The 23,953-nt window shown below is 40.5% G+C and overlaps 1 long non-coding RNA gene across 1 annotated transcript in view; it reads right to left on the bottom strand.

Annotated features, from left to right (window-relative positions):
- LOC120502295 overlaps positions 1-22,514 on the bottom strand; it is a 28,313-nt gene extending 5,799 nt beyond the window's left edge. Inside the window, exon 1 of the long non-coding RNA XR_005627499.1 lies at positions 22,344-22,514. This is a non-coding gene — a long non-coding RNA (uncharacterized LOC120502295). The remainder of the gene's footprint in view (positions 1-22,343) is intronic.
- Positions 22,515-23,953: the final 1,439 nt, after the last annotated feature.

Genomic DNA, 23,953 nt, shown 5'->3' with positions numbered 1-23,953 from the left:
TAGGAAAAAATTATTAGCTAATAGCAGTTAACCAAATAGTGAAACCACCATACTTTTCTCTTCCAAAGTATGCACATATCAAGAGCAAATTGTATAAATGACTCAAATTACTACTAGTTGTGTTGAAAACAAGGTGTTGACAAAGTCAGCCTGACCACAGGACTGAACATTTCTCCAACCTCTCCCTGCACTCTACCTTTATTCCTTTAATTCTAGATTCCTAAAGTTTAGCTTTGGTTCCAAAAACAACCTTGCTTTCAAACACGCCCTCAAAGTAGATTTTAAGGTCTCTCAGCCATAGTCTTTGCTTCACTACTTATTGTATCCCCAATTCCCTTAGGCAACTTTCTGACAGGATTTCTAAGCACTCTGACTGCAGAATTTACTGCTTTGGGAGACCTCTGTCCCAAATATAATATATAAATATATAAAATATATCATACATAAAATATATAAGATATATATAATATATATAATATATAATGTGTGTGTATATATATAGTGTGTGTGTATATATATGTATCTATCTGTAGAATGTATATAGAAATATATAAAATTCATTATACCAACAACCTACAAACTCTGATCAAGGAGCTCCATTCATTTTCCTTACCCTACTAAGTTTTCTAAATTTTGGACACTCACTGGAAGACTAGAGTAGCCTTTTGCCCTTTCTTTTGCTTTCCAGCAAACTGACATATTAGGGCCCTCCATCCAGAGGCAAGAACTGCTGCAGTCAGGAATGGGGAGTGTGAGGCCAGGTTTTCATTCATTCCTACAGTCAGGACTTTGTTCATCAACCTGAATCCCCCTAATCCAACCCAAGACACCTCAGCATGAGTTCAGCCTCTTGCTTCACAGACCCACCTCAGCCAGAACTAATTGTGCCTACAAAATGACAGTTCAGCTAGCCAAAAGCTTTCAATCCTACTAGGATGATTTTTTTCTTTAATTTCCCCCCTGTTTTATCAGTAATCTGAGAAATTAGGTGAGTCATTCAGGCAGCCTTACAAAAACTGACCAGCACCTTACAGTTTTGGCACCAGGTTTGGGAGAATTTATCTAGGAATGGATAACTGGAAGGAGCCAGGATAAATGTAGGTGGAAGCAGCTTCTCCTGCAGACTCCCTTCCCCAATGTCACAGAGGATGTGACATTCAGGCTGCCAAACACAAGCCCAGCTGCAGCAGGGTCTGCTCACTTCCCACAGATGCAGGGGAGCCCCAAAGGTTCCTCATCTGAAGCCCAAAAGTGAGCAGCAGGGATGGAAACCACAAAAGCAGCAATTCTGTGGCAGATGCTGTTTTTCCTTACACCTCCCAGCCTCGGCTCCTTGCTCAGCTGCTGAGATCCCATTCCTGCACCAGGAGCATTTGACAGCTGAGCAGGGATGCTGCAGCTGATCACTGACATCCCTTCATCTGATTCATTCTGGGTTTTTCCCAGCTCCAGTTCAAGCTCTCACACAGTGCTTAACAGATCTATGGCACACATGGCAACTTTAGGATTGTTCCTAATTGTTTTTTCCTGTGGTTTCAACTTTGCTGCTGGCTTCCTGACAGTTTCAGTTGTTCTTTGTTTCCTAGCACTGGATCCTGCACGGGATATGTGCAGATAACCTACAGAGCTTACTCTGTGGTATATCACAATGTGAAAGCACCTCCTGAAAGTGTCGAAGATGAATTTCTACTGCAGAATTTACCAGAAAGGAAGGCTATAGATGCACACATCTCTTGCTATTCAAGCTATTTAAAACCTTTTAAACCTTTCTAAACATTTTCTAAAAATTTTAAATTTTTAAATCAGGAGTCCATTATCAAAAATCAAAGGAGTGCACCGTGCTGAGCTGTCCAGGCATACAAAGCTCTTGGAGAAGCTGTGCTTCCAGAGAGTGGGCTACTATTTCAACTGGAATTTGGGAAAAAGTAGGGAAAGGGGGGAAATCTATCTGCATATTGTCTTTGTCCAACCACACATCAGTAGCTTAACCAACACAGTATGTAGTCAGACATTGTAATTTTTAATTTCTTTATCAGCAAACCAGCTCTTAAAACCTATAAGTATTTTCCAGAGATGTCAGATTTCTGAAAACATCTGATGAAAAAAAACAACAAAACAAAGCACCATATAAAGGCCCCAGTGAAATCTTGCAGCCCTCTGCCATTCCCCCAGCAGGGCTGTGCCTTTTGTGGCCATGAAGTGATGAAATCTCATTGCAAGCTTCATTTCCGCAGAAGGCCCAGAGCCAGCTGCCACAGCCCACACAGTGGTCAGGCTTGGCAGGGGAGATGCTCTGCTCTGCACATCTCTGGGACAGCCCCCATCTCTTAGGGAAGCCTGGCAGCAGCTCCAAAATCCCCTGGTGGAACCTTGGGAAAAGCTACCAAGGTAGTTCTGCTTAGGATTTCCTTGTCAGTGCAACAGGGAAATTTGCATCCCTTCTTCAAACTCTCTCTGAACCCAGACTGGTGCAGGTGGAAAAGTTCTCTAACTTCTCATTCCCCTGTCAAATGGCAAAATTAAATGCTGACCTACACATCTAACATTTCCCAGCTAGATTTGTTAGGGAGAAATCTGCTGGGTTTAGTACATTTCTGTGCAGTAGCCAACACCCTCACTTCAGTGGCGATAAAAGGTCAGGAACTGCATTATTTAAGCATCTAAGTGCCCCCCTTCAAGGCCTGATCCCTGGGAATACCACCACTAAAAGGATCAGGGTACTAGGCAAGTATTCCCTTCTGCCACAATTACTCCTGTTTTACTCCTAGTCTCAAAAATCAAAAGCTTTTGATCAATCAAACAATCAAAAAGTGCAGTCAAAGGATTGGGATCCACAAATGTTATCAGTCATGCAGCATCTGATAGAGGCAGTGATTGCTAACACAATCTTTCCACTGCACTAAAATGACTGTGATGTCTCCACAGATAACACATTTCCAGAAATAATCCTTTTATGAGAGCTCTTAGTTATTTTTCCCTTGTCTTTCTGCATAAAATTCTTTAAAAGCTGTTCTCTTTTCTTGAAAGTATTTTCTCTTGCTGACAAAAGTAAGTAAAATATAATAAAGCCAAATCAAGAATACATCAATACAACACTCTGGGACTGTGTAAACTATTTGAAAGTGTGACTAAAACATAGAGAAAAAAGGAGATCATGGTTCAGTTTGGCATATAAAGAGTACAGGTTTATAGCTTTGAAAACAGTTGCCTAAGTTAAGTGAGACTCAAGATAATAACACAGTAAAAATGCACCCAAAATAACCACTAATCCATCATTTAAAACACACATTTAAATAGACAAGATAGATAATGCGATACTTCTTATTGGAACACGAATATTTTATAAAGTTCAAGCTCAAAGGCCCAGAAGTTCTGCTTCTGGATGCATTACTATATAAAGATTAGATTAATATTCTTGTTTCAATTAATGATATCATGTTATCTGTGCTGTCTTACATTGAAATTTCTTGTTCTTGGACCAATAATAATATATATATTCAAGTTTTCCATTATTTTGACTAAACCTCAGAGTGTTTAAAACACGTCTTTAAAAAAGCAGTGGTGAATTATACCTAAAAGGCACTTTTATAGAAAGACTCATGGCTGTTTTTGTGTCAGTGTACTCCCTAACGAGCAAAGCTCCCTACTAAAATCCAGAGAAATTAAGGTCTGATTTTTCTTTGTCAGAACTGTGGAGTAGAACCCAACCTATTTTCCAAAACTTTAACTTTTGTGCTCAGAATTACATTCCATCTTCTAACAAATCCATCAGAAGGCAGGGTGGGTGAGTGAAAGAAGTGCAACAGAAGTTTTCGTTTGTTAGGAGCGAGTCTTTTGCCAAATTGTGATTTGGGGTTTGATACACAAAGCTGGGGAATTTGGGGACTGCTGAGCTACTGATTGAGCTGCCTGGTAGATTTTTATCTCCTGCTGCTGCCTCCCCAATGAGCCTGAGGACTCAGGAGCTTTGATACCCCTCTGCAGCCTTACTGTGGGTTTCCCTTTCCTTCCCAGGCACAGGAGTTTGGGCTCAAAGATGGGTTTGGAATCCCACACACCCCAATGATTTAACTGTCTGGCTCACAGGGTTAGCCCACAAACTTTATTCCACAGGATAGAAAATGTCCTTAATGGTTCAGCCCAGCTAATTAAAAATCTGCCAGTGTTACCTGTGTAAGAAGTGGGCCATAGGAGCTTGGTAGGTACATTGAATTCAGTAATTATCAGGCTGGAAAATCCATCAACTATATAATCAGTAACATTTATAGGACTGAACTTTATGGTTTCTGTTTGAAGATAGCCTTGAGACAAGAAGGTTTAGAGCTGCAAGTTATGGACATATTTTGGCTCAGCTTTGCACAATTTTGACTTAAATTACATAGTTCTTTCTTCTTGTATAAACAACTAACAGCTGTATAGGGTTTCATTAAATATTTGATAAAACTATACTTTGAAGCTGCAACCAGTTCTTCAGGAAGACAAAAAATCTTCAGCTCCTGCTCTCTTAAGGTGCCTGCTCTTGGAAAAATCTGCCTAAAATCTATGCACGTGGCAACAAGGGATTTTTCTTTCCAAGTGTGCTCTTATGAGAAACGTAGAGGATGGTGTTGAAAAGTTGGACGGCACAAACACGTCAGGACTCTTTCCTCACCACTCAAACCACAGAGCAATTTAGCTAAGTAAAAAGGCCAGGCACATCATGATAATGGAGACCTAAAATGAACGTGGCCAAACCACACTTGATTTTGATTCAGTTAAGCAAATCAAGAACTTTCTTTGTATCCTTTCTGCTGTGGCATAATAGACAGAAAAGCTGGACAGATGAGCAGGAAAGAAAAGCTCTTACATAAAGATCTAGACCAGAGGTGCTCAGAAAAAACAGTGTGATGATGTGAGAAGAAAGCAATTTCTTCTGTAATTTCTTTCAATTGACCTCATAAATCTGGTTTTCAGTCAAAGTAACAGACATAGGGAACCCAAGGGGAACATTTGTGTGCACACATATTCATGCAATGGAATATAAACACATATAATATAATATATATAGACACATATCCATGCAATGTTTGCCTCTCGTTGGTAGCTGAGGCACTTTTAGCACCCTGGATGGATTTTGATGAAGGACTGACAGTGAGTTCAAGTTCAGTAACTGCTACAGCCATGCCAAAGAGGAGGAGGAAGAGGAGGAGGAGGATGGTGTTTCCCCAAGCTGTGAATAGCAGTAGTGTCATGACAAATAAGATGATTTTACAGAATCTTTGTGATCTCAAAATCAGAACAATGGCAGCAACTGAGCCAACAGGGAAGATGTGTGAATGGAAGCCTTTAACTGTAACCTTTACTAATTTCAAAATATCCTAACAATTGTGTTCTGTAAGGAGTGGGAAGGGTTTAGCACCACCTTGTTTTTAGCTCCAGGGGATGGATTAGAGCCTTAACCTTTGGGCTGGGAGAACATCAAGCCTCCTTCCTGGAGCTGGAAGTCCATCTCCCAGCAAATTCAGTTCAAATTCTCATTCTTTAAGTGCAAATAGGAGAGGTGAAGTGACTGCAGCCACAAGCAAACCAGTTAACATTAGCACAAAAGGACTGCTGCAGCTGTGCCTAAAGAGGGTTGAGAATTAAGTTTATTTGGTTTTCCTAGGCTTTATTTCCTTTTTTAATGTCCTTTTGACACACAGCATTGTGGGGTAAAGAAAGAACAAATTCCACCCTGGGCCATTTGACTCCTAAATCAAGGGAGCTCTGCTGCTCTGTGTTCCAGGCTAGACCTGTCACTCCCTTTTTTTAAATTGTAATTTCTTCAGCTATCTGTACAGTCACTACTAATCAAGTTTTCCATTTCTGGAAGCCACTAGGAAAGCAGCAAGCATCCAAGAACTAGAAGAACAGCAGCAAAGCCAGTGCCTTTCATTCAGATAACTGAGAGCATAAATCAGTTTTAGGCTGTCCACTGAAACATGATAAGGCCACCATCTTTTGCAGATGAGAGAACAAACAGACCCACCATTTCTGCTTCCTCTTGGAGTCTAATGAAATGATCAAATATGATTAGTCATTCAGGAAGAATTCATACCAAAGCTCTTTTAACTTCAGTGGAGTTTCCACTTATGTGGAAAACTCTTCAGTCCTTTGGACCATTGTTTTACTGGAGTTAAAAGCATTTAAAAATGGCTATAAGAGCACATGAAATTTATGGACAGGATATAACCTAACCCCTGGCTTGCTTTTATTTTCTTTTTCCAATTTTAAGTCCACTGTCCTGCTTTTATCATCCTGCAGCTTCACAAAAAAACCCCAACTTACTTCTACTCCATTCTTTGCTTCCAGCAGTTTCACTGACAGCACGTTCATGGGTTTAGTGTCCTGATGGGAAGTAGCTCTTTCTCTCAAACCCCAGCTTTTTATCTTCTCAGCCTTTATTGCTTTCATATTCATCACTTGTATTGAAAAAAGACACCAACACACGCACCCAAAAGAAAAGGGAATTGCCTCTCCATCCCTTTCATTGATCTTTTGGGCTGCAGCTGGACCCCCGTCCTCAGCTGTGACCACTCCTGAGGTGAAGTGTACAATTAAAAAAGGCACAGAAATGAGAACTACAGAACACTAAGGAAAAACATTAGGAAAAAAATCACTTTTAAACTTCCTTCAGATTTATAACCCTTCCTTAGGAGCTAATTTCAAACACAGTGTTGGTTTTATTGCACAGTTCTGTGCTTCCCTATAATGACCAAGCTGTACTGAGTCAGGACTTTTACTGCCAAGAGCGTATTTGCAATCCAATATTTCAGTAGTTTGTCCTGACCTTGCACGTCATGATCAGTAGGAGCGTGAGTTCATTTCACTTTTTCATATAGCTCAAGTCACAGACTCTTATCAGGTCCATAATGCTCACTGACACACAGCTTTTATTGCCAGCTGTGCGAGTGAACCAGCTTTCAAAGGTTGCTTCCCTGCTCCTCGAAGTCCTGATCACAGCAAAGCAGAGTCATGCAAATTAGAACTCTGAAGTGCCCTGTCATTCAAAAATAAACCTCTGCAAACTTCAAAAAGTGCAGATCTACCCATTCCAAGGCACAGCTTCTTTGAGAGGAAGAATAATCAGGGAATATGTGATGGCTATTATTACTGCATTATGTAGGTAAGGTCTAATTAATTAATTGATCTCTGATATTGCAGAGTTAATACTCTTCAACAAAGCAATGCCATGAAATGGGACATTGGATGCTCAGTGATGCTGAAATGTAAATTAGTGGACTGCAGTCAAAGGAATTACTTCAGGGGAGAAGAGTGCACGATTTGCATGGCAAATTTGGGTACAAGCACAGGATGTCTCACCTCCCCTCTCCAGCCTGGAGGACAAGAAATATCTCAATAAAAATTCACTCTGCTGTGGTCCCATTCACTGCAGAGAGTGCACTGAATTAAGGAATTTATGGTAGCCCTAGATCCAATGCCTGAAAGCTGCCTTGGGGATTTCCTCATGCCATCACCTGGGAGTGCCCAAGATGCTGACCCATCATCCCTCATCCAGCCTCGTGACTCCCATCTCCTTTATTTGCATTTCTGATGATAACATGAATCTTTAGGTGGACTTCAACCTTTTGACTTCTCTTGAGCAAGAGTACAGGAGCCAATTCTCCCACTAGTTCCATCCAAACAATCCCTTTGATATCAGAAAGGCTTACTCTAGAGTTTATGGAGAGAGACTGCCAAACTTGACCTTTAATCTAATCGGCATTGTAGAATAGTTCAAACAAACAAAAAAAAAAAAGAAAGAAAAAAGAAAAAAGCACAACACAAACCAGATTCAATAGTAACAATTACCACCAGAGCAGGAAAAGATGGCTTTATCTCAAAAGGCAAATGGAACCAGCTGACATCAGACAAAGAACAGTCCACAAGCCCTCATCACCGTGACACTGAGAAGCTGTCAGGGCACCCACCTGGCATTGCCCTCAGGCAGAGCTGGCAGAGGTAACTGCAGCAGCTCTGCCCCACAATCAATAGCTGGGGCTGGCAGGATCACCCCTTGCTAAGTGTGTTTGCCAAGTGCAGTAGAAGTTAATATTCAGTGGAAGTTCAATAGGCACCGTTGATTCAGTGTTTGAGCCCAGAGCAGCTTTCCCTGTTCTTCTGCAAATGCACCCTGACAAAACCAGAGAGCCAACGCCACCCCTGAGCTCCTGCATCTCCTAATCTGGGCTCTCACTGCCCAGCAGATGCTGTGGAGACTCAACCTGTGCTTCTCCCACCACGTAATTCACATTTGTGGTCGTTTCTGGGTTCCCCAGACAGAGGAGGAATGATTAAATTACTCCATATTGTTAGAAGGCTAACTTATTATATTTTGATATATATTATAAGAAAGCTATACTAAAATAAAACTATACTGAACTGTAGAGAAAGTATACATCAGAAGGCTTAAGAATGAGTAATAAAAACTGGTGACTGACTCCTCAGAGACCAACACAGCTGGACAGTGATTGGTCATGAAGTAAAAAAACCATCTCCAGACCACATTCCAAAGCAGCCAAACACAAGAGAAGTGAATCAGATAATTATTATTTACATTTCTCTCTGAGGCTTCTCAACTTCTCAGAAGAAATCCTGGCGAAGGGATTTTTCAGAAAATATGACAGTGACACACATGAAGGCACCACAGTGAGAGGACCAAAGCCTCTGTGCACAGGCTGTGCCTGAGCTGGTTTGCAGCATCACACTGCCAGTGCTGTCACCCCACCAGGACAGGTGCATGAAGAGTGGAAGAGCAGCACACAAACTGGCACAGTGCAGCCAGCACCCCAAGCAACCATCATTCCAAGGGGTATCACCTGGTTTTGACTGCAAAATGGATGCTGTGAGTTTCTGGAAACAACGAGAGCTGCAGGTTATGCTCCTTCAGCTGAATGAGATCGACCCCAGCCAGAATTACAAATAGGTTCATTCGTTACCTGTGAACTTCTGAGAATATTAAAAAGCTACTGAAAATGTAAAATGTGTTGATTGGCGTTTCAAAGGCATGACAGATATGCAAACAGCTGTCTTCAGCAGACAAAGGTTAGTGCAGCTCCCACGGACTCAGCTAGAGGGAGGCTCCTTCCTGGATATGAACCATCAGGAGTCCCCACTGCAGCTCTGATAAACTTGCTCCATAAAGGAAGCAAAGGTATTCATCCAGGCAATACTACCTGTTCTTCCTACAATAAAATGTACTCTCTTCTCCACCCTGGAAAATAATTTGGCCAGACTTGGAAAAAAGTGAGAATTCCTTTCCAACTCAACTCAAATTTTCAGAGCACCTCCACAAAAGAAGATAGCCAAGGTGCAGTGCCAGGATCTCCTTCTGTTAACACAAAAGAGCCACACTGGGATCTGTTAAAAGTAACAGGTGAATCACAGGTTTAGTCTTTGGTTATAGACTTAAACAAACCTGTAAGGTAGGACACAGATCTGGAATTTGGCCAGGGCTCCAGTTCAACTGAAAGGGCACCAGGTTGCTCAATAAGATTCATTCCAAATGGCACAAGGCACCAGAGGTTATGATTAACAATCTTTTTGCTGTTTCTCTAGCTCCAGTTTGTATATATTTTTCTGCTGAAAGACTCAGCAGGCCCAGAGTCCCTCACCTGTGCCTTGCTTACCCAAACTCCCAGCAGTCCTGCCTTTCAGACTCTGGCACTTACTCTCTGTGCAGAAATTGATGAAATTACAGAAAAAAATATCAAGGCTCTTTGAAGATTACTAAAAAAACTCCAAACCCAAAACCTTAAAAATGTTCTGTCAGCAAATAACACATGAAACTTTAGTGTAGAACCTTTCCTCCAGCTCTTATTTGAAAGAATAACCTTATTTCCCTTCACAGAATTGACTTTTCATTATTTTAACTAAACTCTCAAATTACACACGCAAGGAAGATCATTTCTATGTACAAGCTGAAAAATATTTTACCTTCTAATGTGAATAATAAACTTTGAATTTTCACATACATCAGTACCAGCTACAAAGAAATACAGTGATGAGTTCAGTTGACTCTTCTTGTGGTTTTCTAAAACTCCCACAGCAGTGTGTCTCAGCAGAGAATTTGCCTGAGCAATGAAAACTAAATGTGTGCAGAACTTGATTGATTTTTATCTGCTTCTAAAAATTTCCTCAAACTTAGACCAGATTTAAACAAAGTAAAATGGGTGTGCATGACACATGTGGAACCCAGGTCTGCTGTATTCTAAGGGAAAGGTCAGCTCCAAAGTTAAAAACTTTGCTATTCAAACATCAGTTCTGGAAGGGATAAAGCCAAGCCTGTGGAGGTGAAATTCTAGTCACTCTTGGTAAACCAGTGTCTTGCATGACAATAGTTTGCTATCCATGACTATAAAATCTCATTTTTGTCAGTAATTTGCAGACAAAATTTTGCAATACCACACAGGGGTGCAATTTAAGGAAATAATATAAAAAATTTGTTCTGCTCTACAAAGATTCACCCAGAAGTACCACAAATAAGAAAGGACTCAATAGTGGCCTCCCAGTACCTGAAAGGAGCCTACAAAAAAGGAGTGGGAATTTCTACAAAGGACAGGGGGAATGGCTTCAAACTGACAGAAAATGGGTTTAGATTGGGTATTAGGAAGAAGTTCTTTACTGTGAGGATAATGAGGCACAGGAACTGGTTATTCAGAGAAGATGGGGCTGTCTCATCCCTGGCAGTGCCCAAGGCCAGGTTGGATGGGCTCTGAGCACCCTGGGACAATGGAAGGTGTCTCTGCCCATGGCAGGGGTTGGAGTGAGATGATCTTCAGGGTCCCTTCCAACCCAGGCTGTTCTATGATTCTGTGAATTCAGGCCTAACACCACAGACTGCATCTGCTTTCAATTCTGAAAACACCCAGGAACAGAATTAAATGCAGTCATCATTATCCTGCCAAATTTTATAGGCAGTGATAGGCAGTTCAGCCACTTAACAGAGAAGTCTGCATTAAATAATAAGTCACAAAAATGACTCAAATTATCCTAATTGGAATAAAACAAAATGCATAGACCAGCTACCACACAAAGCTTGGTGCTCCAGACATTTAGTGCAGAGAGGGAATGGGCATGCACAACTCTGATTTCCTTGGAAGCAGTGGATATCCAGCACCACCCAGAAACAGGCCAAGAAGCTTAAAATTAAAAGAATAATCAGTATATTATTATTATTATTATTATTATTATTATAGGAGGAATTGCAAGACTGGAAATGGAATTATACACCTTGTATTAACTTTTAATCCCTGAAACCTGTCAACACCTAGGGGGAAGTGATTTTCAAAATGTTACTGTATATTGGTTGGTCATCAACCTCTGATATAAGTGCTGGGGCTTTGTGACAGTAGCTCCATCTCTTCATTTTGATTCATAAACAGGCTGTGAATATAAAAAGTGAGACATGCCCCAACTGCCCTGAAACACATGGGAGATGTCAGCAAAACTCAGAGCAAAAAACATAAAAAAAAAGAAAAAACCCAAAGTAAGTATGTAGTAAAAGCATATTCCCAGTACTACAAGCACTACCTTTCAAACATTTCAGAATTGTTTATAAAACATTGCAGCATGTTCTTGCTATGCCACATTTTATCCTGAGTATGACACTTCTCATCTAGATTTGCAGGTATTTGAACACAGATGTTATCCACAGTGAGAGAGCTGTGACAGCAGACACCTGCCTCAGTGGCTCACAGCAGAGCAGTAGCAGAACCTGGAAATTATTTCAGATCTCCTGATATTCAGAGATGCCTCACTGAATTCTACTCTTTGTGAAAATAAGTCTTGAAAATTAATTTAGGAAGTGTAGCATGTTAACACTATTAATTTATTGAAAATGGACCATATCAAAGCTGTCTAAAGTTGCTTTGAACATTGTTCTTACAGCAGGTAAGTTCAAGAAAAGACCCAAAATATCCCTACTGAGCAGAAGATGAAGGAAAAAAGAAAAACTGTGATAGCCCATGGGAATAGTGGAAAACAGGAAAGCAAAGTAGAGCAGCTGAGCATGCAGAGCTCAGGGCTAAAACCATATTTTCCTGAGTAGCCTCTGAGTCATGGCTACTTCATCAATTCTCCAAAAGAAAAGCTTTCCAACACTTCAGTCATATTTTACAGGGATGTGCTTCATATCTGCCCTTGCTGAAGGAACACCTTTTTTGGGAGTGCTTAGCCTAGGTTGGTCACCCCAGTTTACAGCAGTGAAATCTGTCATTTAAACTGAGCTCTCAGTAGAATTCCAAGCCTGTGGGAGAATCTGACCTTGAATTCATCTGCTCAAATAGCTAAAAATCCAATAAACTTCTTCCACTGCTCTTTTAACCCAGGTTAACCATACTTAATTTAGCTGCAGGACAAATGCACCCCTGATATAAAAACACTCATTTTGTGCCTCAGGGTCAGCCCCTGAGACCAACTCAGGACCATTCTGAGTTACATGCAAGAGCATCAAGCTAAACCCAGGCCCTGCTACTGCTGGAGCAGCCATTATTTCGCTTTTCCAGTTGTCTGGGCCTGAGGCCTGCTTTGGCTAATTTAGAAAATTTTTTTCACAAGAAAAACTTCATCTCAGTGGCCAATTTATTGGGGAATTCCATCTGCATCCTCAGAATAAAAAAAAAGGTACTACAGACTGGTGCCTGTAGGTAGTAAATTCTATAGATGATATGCCTGAATTAGTCACAGTAGCTACCAGGGCCATTTTTAAACACCTTTCATACAACCAGAGCAATGTCATCTCACCTGGTGAAAAAACAGTCTCTGTTCATTGGCTTCATCTTGGCTAAGCCCTGGAAGTGTTCAAGGCCAGGCTGGATGGGTCTCTGAGCAGCCTGGGACAATGAAAATGTCCCTGAATCTATGATTTCATTTAAAGCTTACAGAAACCATCACTTAAAAAACAGCAATTACTTATGGGGATGAAATAAGAAGCCAAGTGCAACTAAAACTTTTTTTGCAATATATGATCCATTAATGTTCGGAGAAAATTGAAGGAAATCAAGATTAAAGAGCAAAAGCATTTCTTTTTTTCCCCCAATAAATTTATGCTGGAAGTCCAGCAGCAAGTCACAGAACACTAATTTTTAATAACCACAGTACACCTAGGAATTTCAGTTATGCTGACTGGTTTGTCGTGAGCAAATTGGTAACATAACCTATTATTAAGATTGCATAATACTTCCGATTTATGTGGTCTTGTTTGAAGTCCAGGAAACTCATAAAAAACTGAAGCCACTAAGACTCAAGTTCTCCAGACTCAGGCTATGCCTCAGGCTGAATGTGTTTGGACATTTTCAACCAAAATTATTTGGTCATCCTGAAGCACAAAGTCCGTGAAATTCTTGGTGTTACTTGCCTCACTACTGATTTAGAATTGTTCAGTACTGAGTATTTGCCTCCTTATTTAGATTTCAGTATTGACACCTCAGCTAAGAGTGGAAAAGATAAGAAAAGGCCTCTAGCATAAGAATTTAAGACAAATCTATTGGCAGACATCTTGGAGTTTAATTTTTTTTTAGAGTTCAAGAAGTTACTCAGGAATATTTAAGTTTTATATAACTCTTACAATATGATAATCTGCTCCCTAAGCAATGAATGAAAATTCTAATCAGATCTGCTGCAAGTAAAGTCACCACCTTTTTTTCATATAAACTTGTCAAATTATTTCTTTCAACATGCACTGCACACCTGGGATTTCATTAAACAATGTCAAACATGAGATTTTTGATGTTTTCACCTTAAAAATTTTGTTCTAATGGTATTCTAACACATAAATGTAATTGTGCAGATTCCGCACAGAGTAAGAAAGTTATGTATATTCATTTTGCTTCTCTGATTTATTTTAGTCTATTCAGTCACTAATTAAAATTGTGGGGAAAAAAAATCAGAGAAGTAGCTGTAACATAGAGTGGGTGGTGGAGACAGCCCTTTCTGAAATATTTGAAATTATCTAGTCAGCTAAATAGAAACATCAACTTTCTATCTTCTAATCTTTCTTGCTTTTGTCCTAGTCTGTGATGTTTTCCATATGGAGAAAATCTGGAGAGGAAGAAGAAGTGTTTTGGTGTTTGGTTTCAAGAGGAGAGAATACAATTTATAAACATGAGGAAGACTGTGTACTGTACAGGAAGTTAAAGAACAGAGCTTCACATACCTTCAGGGGATTTTATCTGGCCAGTAAAACAATCACTTTATTATCAACCTCACCTCAAGGCCTTGTTCCTTTCTGAGCTGGAGTTCCTCAAGGGGTAAAATGGATTTATCTGTGTGAATGAACTTTGCAGGACTGAACCTACAGCCCCCCCAAAGTTGATAACACAACTCTGAATGACTTTGCACATGGGAAGAGTCCTCCTGATCTCATTTCAGCACTATTAACAGACTGCAGAGGAAAAAGTCCAATGGAGTCACCCCAGGAGTTATTGAAATACAAAAGCCTTTTCAGATCAATGCATGGATTTGCAGTCTGGGAAATGCCATGGGTTGACCTTCTACATAATCTCCTGAGGAGCTTCAATATGCCTTTGTTTATTCAATTAATTTATGAAAGTACAGAATCTTTCGTTTTTATGCAAGAATAGTTCCCCCTCCCTAGTCCCAGATGTTTTCCTGGATGTAATTTCAATGTTGTGTGTCTTCTTTAATGCTTTTGATTAAATTTGTAATGCATTTAAAATATCAGTATGTCCAATCAAGTGCAAAGAGACATGTGCAAATGAAGTGATTCATGCAATGGGAATTAAATCTTACACTGCCTTGTCACCTATTCTTTCAGGAATGAATTTCATTTACAGCTTGAGCTTCCATCACACATCACCAGCCTTGCAAACAGACCAGAAAACACATTGCATACTCATTGAATGTGGATATGGATTGCAGAAAATCTATTATATGTTTTTTAAACAAATATCTTTGGTTTTGTGGTTGAGCCACAGCTACTCCTTCCTCTTGAAAAGTAAGAAAATGCATTAAATAATACTTCAAGGATTTTACAGAAATGTTGTAATTAAAATTTGTAAAGCTCCCTCAAAAAGAGAACTAATTGGGCAGCAGACTCAAGGTCTGTCAGAAGCCCTTCTTTCCAAAGCATCTTCACACCAACAAGTAAACTTTAAATTTTAAGCAAAGGAAATTTTAGAAGAGGAAAAGCCTCTGTTAAATTGAGGGCTGGGATATAACAGTGAGCCAGACCCTAAGCTTTTCTAAGTCAGGGCAATGGGACAAGGCTGATGTCAGTGGAACAGAGTTCAAATATTCTGGCTGAAGATGTAATTCAGCATCTAGGGAAAACAAGCTTCAATGACACGGACATGAATAGTAAGAATAGTTCTCTATAGTTCTCTGGGCCTTATTTCCACTTGCCTTCCTCTCCATCAGTGTCTCTCACTGAATTAAAATAACTTCCAGCTTTCAATGTTGTTTCTCAGTGTGGTGTGCTTGCCCTGTGTATACAAAAGAATGACAAGGGCAAGATAAAATCCCTGCAAACCAAAACCTGGTGTGATGACATGCTGAAAAAAACATTTCAGAAAAATTTCAGCTCCAGAGCTGCTGGAGATGGGCCTGCTCTTCCTCTGGGAATGCAGGGCAGAAGAAGGCTGCTCCTCTGGGAATGCAGTGGGCAGAGGCTGCTGTGCAGTTCCAGGCTCAGATTGGATCCAGGTAGGAATGCTTGGCTCCTGCCCTGGGCGGAGCATCTCCCCATGGGATGCTGGAATTTGATCAGCCCTGCAGGGACACTCACTGGCCATGAACAGAAGAGATCTCCTGGAGGGAGGATGGGCTGTGGAAGAGATAAAGGAAAAACTGCCCCATGGACAGCAGAGAACTGATCCATCAGATAGGGATAGAATACAAAACCCATTTCCAGCCTAAGACAGCCAGGAAAAAAAAAACCCAAACATTCACACATTTCCAGGTTGGAGGCACTAAATGACTTTTGCAGTGATCTTTGGTGCTGCTTGCAGGGTTAATTAGTAACAGCAACACCCTCGAGCTACTTAAACCTCATCACAATTTTAATGTATCTTTTAGGTTGATAGGAACTATGATACATAAATAATCATGATATTTGTGATCCTTCGTGAAACAGCCATTTTGATAAGAGCTGGAAGTTCTTGCACTTAGTTCAATTGCTGCATTGTTAAAGTAATTTTTTGTAGTCCTTTCTTCAAATAATACAGTAAATAAAAATTTAACACAAACTTTCCTTAGTTATGATGCTTCTATATTTTAGTTAGGTTCTATCCTGTCCTGAAATAAAGGTTGTCATAAAGAGGCACCATTGGGCCGGACAAAGACTCCCAAAACAATCAATCTGACAGTAATTTTCTGTTTTCTTTTGTTATTATTGTAACAGCAGTTGCCTGATCACAAGCTTTTCCTCTTCTCAAACTAAAATTCTCTTCCTCTTAATAAGGTCACAAGAATGTATTTACAACCTCAGATTCTATTGTCTCTGAAATGTTTTTGTGGATGCTCGTCCTTGTTAAAATAAAAGCTTTTATGTAACAAACCTGTTATGAACAAATGCAGGGGAAGCAGAGCCCCAATTATTGTCACTAAAAACCCATGGCAAGTGGAAGATCACTTGCTGTGGCAAACTTAAACCCATAACAAAGACATGGCTACAAGATTCATGAGGAATTTCAGGACCTGCTATGCCCATTCTTGAAAAATTAGCATAATTTCATAATTTTAACATCCACTAGTATCCGGTAGATATTCACAAACAGTAATTGGTGTTTTTGTCCCCAGTTTTACCTCTGGAGACCTAAAAGCAGGGGGAGGCAGGTAGTACCCTGTGGTTGTAGGGTGAATTTCCTTCTCCCTGCTCCCTCCACCAGTGTCAGTAGCTGTCACAGGACAGGCTCCAAAAGAAAAGTCACCAAAAGCTGCAGGAGCCCCCAGGGTATTTTTTCCATCTGTGCCTTGCTGCACAGCTTCTGATCACTCTTCCCCTCCCATTGTTTTTGTAGCTTTCAGGATTTATTGTGATATTCTTGACATTTGTTTTATCTTTATTCCTGAACAGCTGGAATAGAGAGAACCAGCATTTCACAGCTTCCGTTTTTTAAGGAAAGCCCATTACAGCACAGAGCATCAGAATGGCTCAGAAAAAGGAAAGAAAAAACCTTGTTTTTCAGGCCAATTTCACAATTTGAACAGGAAGGGAGCTGGGAAGCTGGTCTTCATCTTGAGATTTTTCTTAATCCACAGGCAAGAAACACATTTTTGTTATTGTTTGGAAAAAATACAGTTGTTCTTGGTATGAATAAGCCCCTGCAGAGAAAGATGCTGTTTTCCAGTGGATGAAAATTCTTCCTCCAGAACTCCTGGAAACTGGAGACATGAAGATTGCATATGTGATGCTTATCTGCATCACAAAAGAAAGTTTAGATCTGATTGTCAGAGTGCTTTATGAGACTTTAAGATAAACCCTGTTTAGGAAAGTCAGATTTACTTGGGCAATTTTGAATATTTCATTGGATTAATCACAACTTCAGATATGTGTAAGTGAAAATTAAGGAAGCATTAGAAACTACAGTTGCTGTCAAAAAGAATCTACAGTTGTTCTTTAACTGGAATATATTTTCATCATTCATCCAGATTTAATTTCTTCAATGGCTTCAATGGGTTAGAGAAGAAGTAAATTATTTCTGAGGGTTATGGCTCGTGTCCTCAGAAAACACAGACATATATTCCTGCTATTTCACATGCCAAGAGAATGCATTCAGGGCTAGATGATGGGGAAGAAACATGTAGGAAAAAATCTGTACCTGGACAATTCAGAGGCCAAAAGGGAGTAATCCATGAAATTATTTTGGGCCAATTTCTTTGTTGATGTAAGAAGAGGAAAGCATGTCCACCAATTGCAGCAGCATACACACCAGGGGAAAAAATAGTCTAACCAAAACAATCCACTAATAAATAAATACAGTTAGCACACTGGCCTCAGAACAGCTGCTGAGACAGAGAGCACTGTGCCCTTTCTCATGTCCTAACAGACAAAAATATATAGCTCTGTTTTACACCACAGCTATCCCTATCTAAATATGAAAACAGAGGGGAAAAGGTGAATAAATAGATTTAAAAGTATGTGTCCGGAGAGGCCTGGGGCTTTTATGTGTAGAGATTTATTTACAATCTTTTTTTTTTTTTTCACTAGAACTAGTAATGCCCTCACAGTCCATCCTCAAAAGAGTCGAAGACCTGAACATTTGCACAAAGGCAGCAAAGAAGAACAATATTGATTATAAACTGTTTAGTGTAATTAAAGATAAATTTACTCCATTTCTTCCCAAAAGACTTGAATGAGAAATCCTTGATCAGGGAGAAGACCTCCTCTATCTCCTCTCTCAGGCCATCTAAAGGAAACTATGGGAGACTTGTCCTCTTCTTATTTCCAGGCTGAGTCCCACGTTTCCAGCTTGGCACAGGGACTGCAGTGCCTGAGACTCTGAGCTCTGGCAGCAAATTTCAAATGGTCTCAGATCTTCCAATTTCCCCCCAGCCCTGCACATCCCACTGAGGGTGCACAGAAGCCAGCCTCGTGCCACCTTCCCTGCTGCAGCCTCTTCTGGTGCCCACATGTTAGTCCTTTTGTCCCTTAGAAACCCCAGAACTTTTCTGTTAAAAAGTTATTCACATGCCCCATGTTCGTGTGTCCCTTCAGGCAAATCTTTTTCTGGCTTGTTCAGAAAAAGCACTCTGGAAAATTTGTGACACAACCAGCAGAGCCTGTGCCCTTTCCTAAATCCTACGTACACTCCAGAGAAGTTCTGCTGATTTAAACAGCAGAGCCTCGGGGTCACGACCCCTTTCCTTGTCCTAAAATAAGGTTTTAGAAGTTGCCCTTGTGCCTGGGGTTTGTTTTTTTTGATAAAGCAAAAAGAGGTTCAAAAACTCCTGCAAATGGCTGTGTTCACTGAAAACAAGAAGTGTCCTTCAGTGCCTCCCCTGGCAAATGAACTGGAGAGCAGGGGAGCCACAGGGAGGAGCTGGCTGGGGCTCTGGGATGAAAGCTCAGACACCCCAAAAAGAGACAGGCACTACATCTATGTCCTTAGGACTGAGACTGCTGGGAACCTCTGTCACAGCTAAACAAAGCCTGCAAGAAACTTTGCAAAGTAGCCCAGAGAAGATGAGTGGTTTTTCTTTTGTTTTGTCTTGGGAGATACTAATCTAATATTCAACAGACAGGAATACCACAGCCTGAGAATTTTGGAATCACAAAAGTGGAAAGCTAAGCAATTACTTCTAATGATCCTTTTTTTTTTTCTTAATGAACAGCTGGTTTAACTGCTGATATTAATTACCTCTGGCCCACACCAGCCCTTTCCTTTTGCTGAGGGATGTATAAACATTGCTTCTTGTCTGACTTAAAGGAGTCCAGGCAACCTGAAGCTTAAAGAGCTCTCCTGGGGTGTGTTGAGCTAGACCTAGAGCCATTTACACCCCACACTTCCCTGGTGCTCATTCCCCCAGCTCCTCATTCCTGAAACACAGGCCATGAGCATGGAGAGAAGCAGACCAGGTTCAAGAGGAGGATCAGAAATTCATTTTCTGACAGATGTTTTTATCAGCCTACCAACTTGAACAGCTGAAAGGTGATTTTCCAAAATTTGAGGCTAAAGCATATAAATTCACATTTTTACTCCTTAAGGAAAGAACTCATTTAACAAAGCTCAGCAAATTTAGAGAAAAGCAATTATCCTCCTGTTCCAGATAGCACTGGATATTTTGAACTAGGAAAGTTTAACAGAGTTGAACATAAAATGTACCGAGCAGGTGGTTTTTATTAAGATTTCTGATGTCATGCATTACTTGGAAGCCACACAAAGCATGCAGGGAACATTGTGAAATGAAGTTAACAAGAGGGTCACACACTCTGTAGCTTCTGTAGGCTGAGCTTGCAGCATGCCAGAGAGGTTTCTTTCCTTCCTCCCAAACCTCTCCTCCACACTCCCCATCTGTCCAAACCAACTTTTATTACAAAGCCTCCTTCCCCCTCCCCAGAGGTGCTGTGTCTTCCACATCTCTGTCTCTTTCCCTCTCCCAGTTAACGTGCAAAATTCCTCCCCCCAGCAGCACCTCCTGGTCTCTGGCACAGCAGGATCCTGCAGGTCTTTGCCCCAGCGTTCCCTCGTTCCTGGCAGCTCAATCTCCACTTTTTTCTGGTCCACAGGGACCAGAGAAATTTTCATTTTTTGGAACCCACCTGTCCCCAGTAACAGAGGCCTCTTTCCTTGGCTGTGCACGCTCCTGTGTGCTGTTCCTGTCCCTGCTGATGTTTGAGCTGGTTTTTTTTCTTTCCCAGGATATTCTCACTACACAAACTACTCCTCCACCCATTCTCACATCTCCCTTTTGTCCCCCCATTTCCCATCACCAACACTTCTGTAGGAGGCAGACCATCAGAACAACACCATCCTGAACAACTTCAGGAGGAGGGGGCATTTCTGCCCTGCTGTGCAGGAGCCATTCCCAGGCCTCTGATCCAAAACCACTCCAACTGCGGCTGTATTTGAGAGAAAGAAGCAGCTGCTCTTGTCTCCCATTTTATTACTTTTCTGTGAAACCAAGGTCAAACCTAGAACTTGCCCTGAAGTCTCAGAAGCATTTGGGTGTGATGTTCAGAAGCTGCTGCGTTGCAGACATGCAGAGAAATGCCACTGGGTTGAGTCTGTTCCTTTTGAGCTAAACCAAAAACCAGACCAGAGGTCTCCTGAAATAATTCCACTCCAGCTGCAGAGTAAAATAGACCCTGCTCACTTCCAAGACACAGGCAGTGAGGTTTCTGAAAGTGCACTTATGTAAGAGATGGAGAAAAATAATGTAGCCTCTACCCCATGATCAAAGCTGACAATTAAGTCCCACTGAACTTTGTGTACAACTTTTTTCCTGGATCCAGTTGTAGGCCTTTATATTTACCAGGCTTTATATTTACAGTTCTGTGTAGGTCAAAGCCTGAGCCAATCATCTACAATGCTTGGGGGTGATGGTTGTTTTTAGGGTTACTTTTAGGGTTCTTTGCCATCCCACTTCATAGGTGGAGACCAGCTACAAGCTTGTAAACAGACACATATATCATCTCAGAACTTCTGGGGATTCTGCCTCAGACCATATCTGTCTGCTTCCTTTAATTAACAGCAAAAAGTTCATAACCTTTAATTCTCTTTTTTTTTCTATAGAACAGAAAAGGAAATTATGGCATGATTTAGAATTTTGTTTTTGAGCTTGCAAACAAAAAGGAAAAAAAAATAAACTGTAGCTGAGCACTTCAAAGACACTTTCTTCCACACAGATTTTTCCAATTTGTTCTTTAGAAATGCAAAGACTGTCAAAAGTTACATAGAGCTGTTCTTTGCAAAGAAAAGACTACTCATGAGATCCCTCATCCTACATCACTAAATTCACTGCTTCTAGACTTTGTATTGTATGTATTGATTATTCTCCATAATGAGGAAGAGAAGCTGAACGTTAAGCATAGTTCCAGTTGCATTGAGAAACATAATTTGTTTTGCACATTTTCATTTACAATTACTTCTTTCTCTCATTCATGTTCAATAGAAGACTTGCAAGCATTTATTCTGTGCTCTGGGCACATTTGATATTCCTGCAGACAGACAGCAGAAAATATCCCCCTCAAATATGCTGATGATATCTTAAATGAAAACAAGTCCATGAGACCAGAAGCAATTTTCCAAAGTCCACAGATGCTCATAGGACCTCTCAAATTTAAGAAAATTCAACTTGGGCATTTGTAAATCAAACTGGTATGAAAAAGATCAGTCAATTATCAAATTATCTCAGAGCAAGACCAACATCTCAGACTTTGCTGAAAACCTCAGAGTTAGCAAATCTAATGACAATGATGAGAAAAAGCTTCAGTTAATACAACCTATCTGCTTCCAAGTATATTTAATATTCCCAAGCAGAAAGGGCTACATCAGTCAGATTCTCAGACAAAAGACACAGTATTCAACATAGATGGAAAAATACCTCAATCACTCTGGAATTAAAAACATTCTTAATGGCCTTGGAGCTGTCCCAATGTGTAAATGCAAAAGAAAATAAAGCGTATCCTCTATAAAGAGCCTGAGTATAGTACACACAAGGAATAAGAGCTGAAGTGCTCTTGAAAACTGTTCTCTAGAATCTCTCTTACAAGGCACAAGAATGAAAGCACATTACACTGACTTTGCATTTCCCCCAGTCCTAAAGAAGAGATAAAATAACATCCACTTGAGATCAGAGGTAAGACAACAGCTCTAAAAATACCATCAAGGTTATAAAAGCTCACATTAAAAGATCAAACTCACCATCTGTATGGCACCTGGGCTGCTACACAGAATACCTGGTCCAAGAAGTGCAAGTAACTCAACTGGAGCTTGCTCATGAGCTTGAACAACAGGGAAATAGTGGCTCAAAAAGGCCCAGATTTCCCTGAATCCTGCAAACACTTCACCAGCAGCAGCTGGCCCCACGTTCCCTGAAGAAAAGCTGAGTTTCCTAAAAGGAGAAAGTAATGGCAGCTGATGAAATTATCAGAAAAGATCTGGTTTCCATGTTTCTGAAAAAGAAACATGAAAAGATCAGGTTTCTGCTGTTAGCAGGGGTTGCTCACCTGTGGAGCCAGAGCCTGGGTCAGGGCCAGAGGGTCACTGTGCAGCTAGGGCCACCTTCCTCTGTCTTGTACTAAGCTTGTTGGTCAACATTTATTTTTTTAAATTCAGCGTGTCTTGTGCCATCAGAAGTAGAGAGTTGGAAGGGAAAGGGGGAAAGAGAAAGCAAAACCACTCCTGCCCAGAAAACATCAAATGATCACCATCACCTGTCTCACCTTTCCCTCTGGCAATTACTGTAATTCCCTTCCATGCCACCTGTGTTTTTTTATCTTTACCAATTAACTGCTGAGGCTGCATCAGCTCCAGTACCTGCTCCTTGCACCCATAAAAGTCAACACAAAGGGATGAGAGATGGCAATTCTAAACCTATAAATCCCATTTTCATTTGCTGTGGTCTGAAATTACTGGCTTTACCATATATCTCTTTGCAAATGTTTAGCTTTCAGGCAGCCCAGCTGAACTAATTGTCTGTGGGTTTTATCTTTCATATGCTTGCTTTATCTTTTATATATTTATGTTCTGGTAAACACTACCTACATGTTAGAAATTACCCTAATGATGCATTTTAAAGCTGGGCTTTAGCCCTGTGTCCTGCTGGAACCTTTGACAGCCACAGGAAGATGAGTTACTGTCCACACAGAGGTGAGCTTGGGCTTCACAACTGAGGTGTTTCTCATGGCACAGCTCTGTTGATTTTTGCTTTCCTCGTGGTGGAAAGTTAATATTAGCCCTTGATTGGGTCCTCCTAGTTAGATCTAGAGAGTGGTTTTGGTTTGGGTTTTTTTCCCTGAAGAACAGAGGTGGCTGATCTCACTGAAGTTAAGCATAGCCAGGCAAAAGTTGTGGTTTATATTAAAAAAGAGCCCAAAAAACCAACAACATGAACCCACATTTATTATACAAAATCAAGAAAGATAGTAGAACACCTAGCCACCTTCCCATTCTAATGAAATTTGCCAGCAGTTTTTCAGTCTGATCTTGGGCTTCTCATGTGTGCCATGCAATCATTCATGTCAGCTAAAATTCATAAAAGCATCTTTCTTCTGCTGCAGGGATGGTGACAAATAACTGTGCTACCTAAGCCATGTTACTGGACTTAATCATGTACCAGGGACACAATTATAATTTTGAGATAAATAGCATTTTGAGAGCCAGACAGAAATGCTTTCCTGAGTAGCCCCATAAAGAAAAAGCGTTGTATCCCCAAAACTGAACATTTCTCTGCAGTGAAAGTTTTGTTGTTTTTTTTTTTAAATAAATTTTCAGGAAAACCAAAAAGAAACTTCTTACAAAAAATATCCAAT

This window comes from Passer montanus, unplaced genomic scaffold (genome assembly GCF_014805655.1).
Source record: "Passer montanus isolate IOZ18808 unplaced genomic scaffold, ASM1480565v1 scaffold216, whole genome shotgun sequence".
NCBI classification, from domain to species: Eukaryota; Metazoa; Chordata; class Aves; order Passeriformes; family Passeridae; genus Passer; species Passer montanus.
Note: the sequence above shows the minus strand (reverse complement) of the source record. Positions and strands in the feature narration are given on the sequence as shown.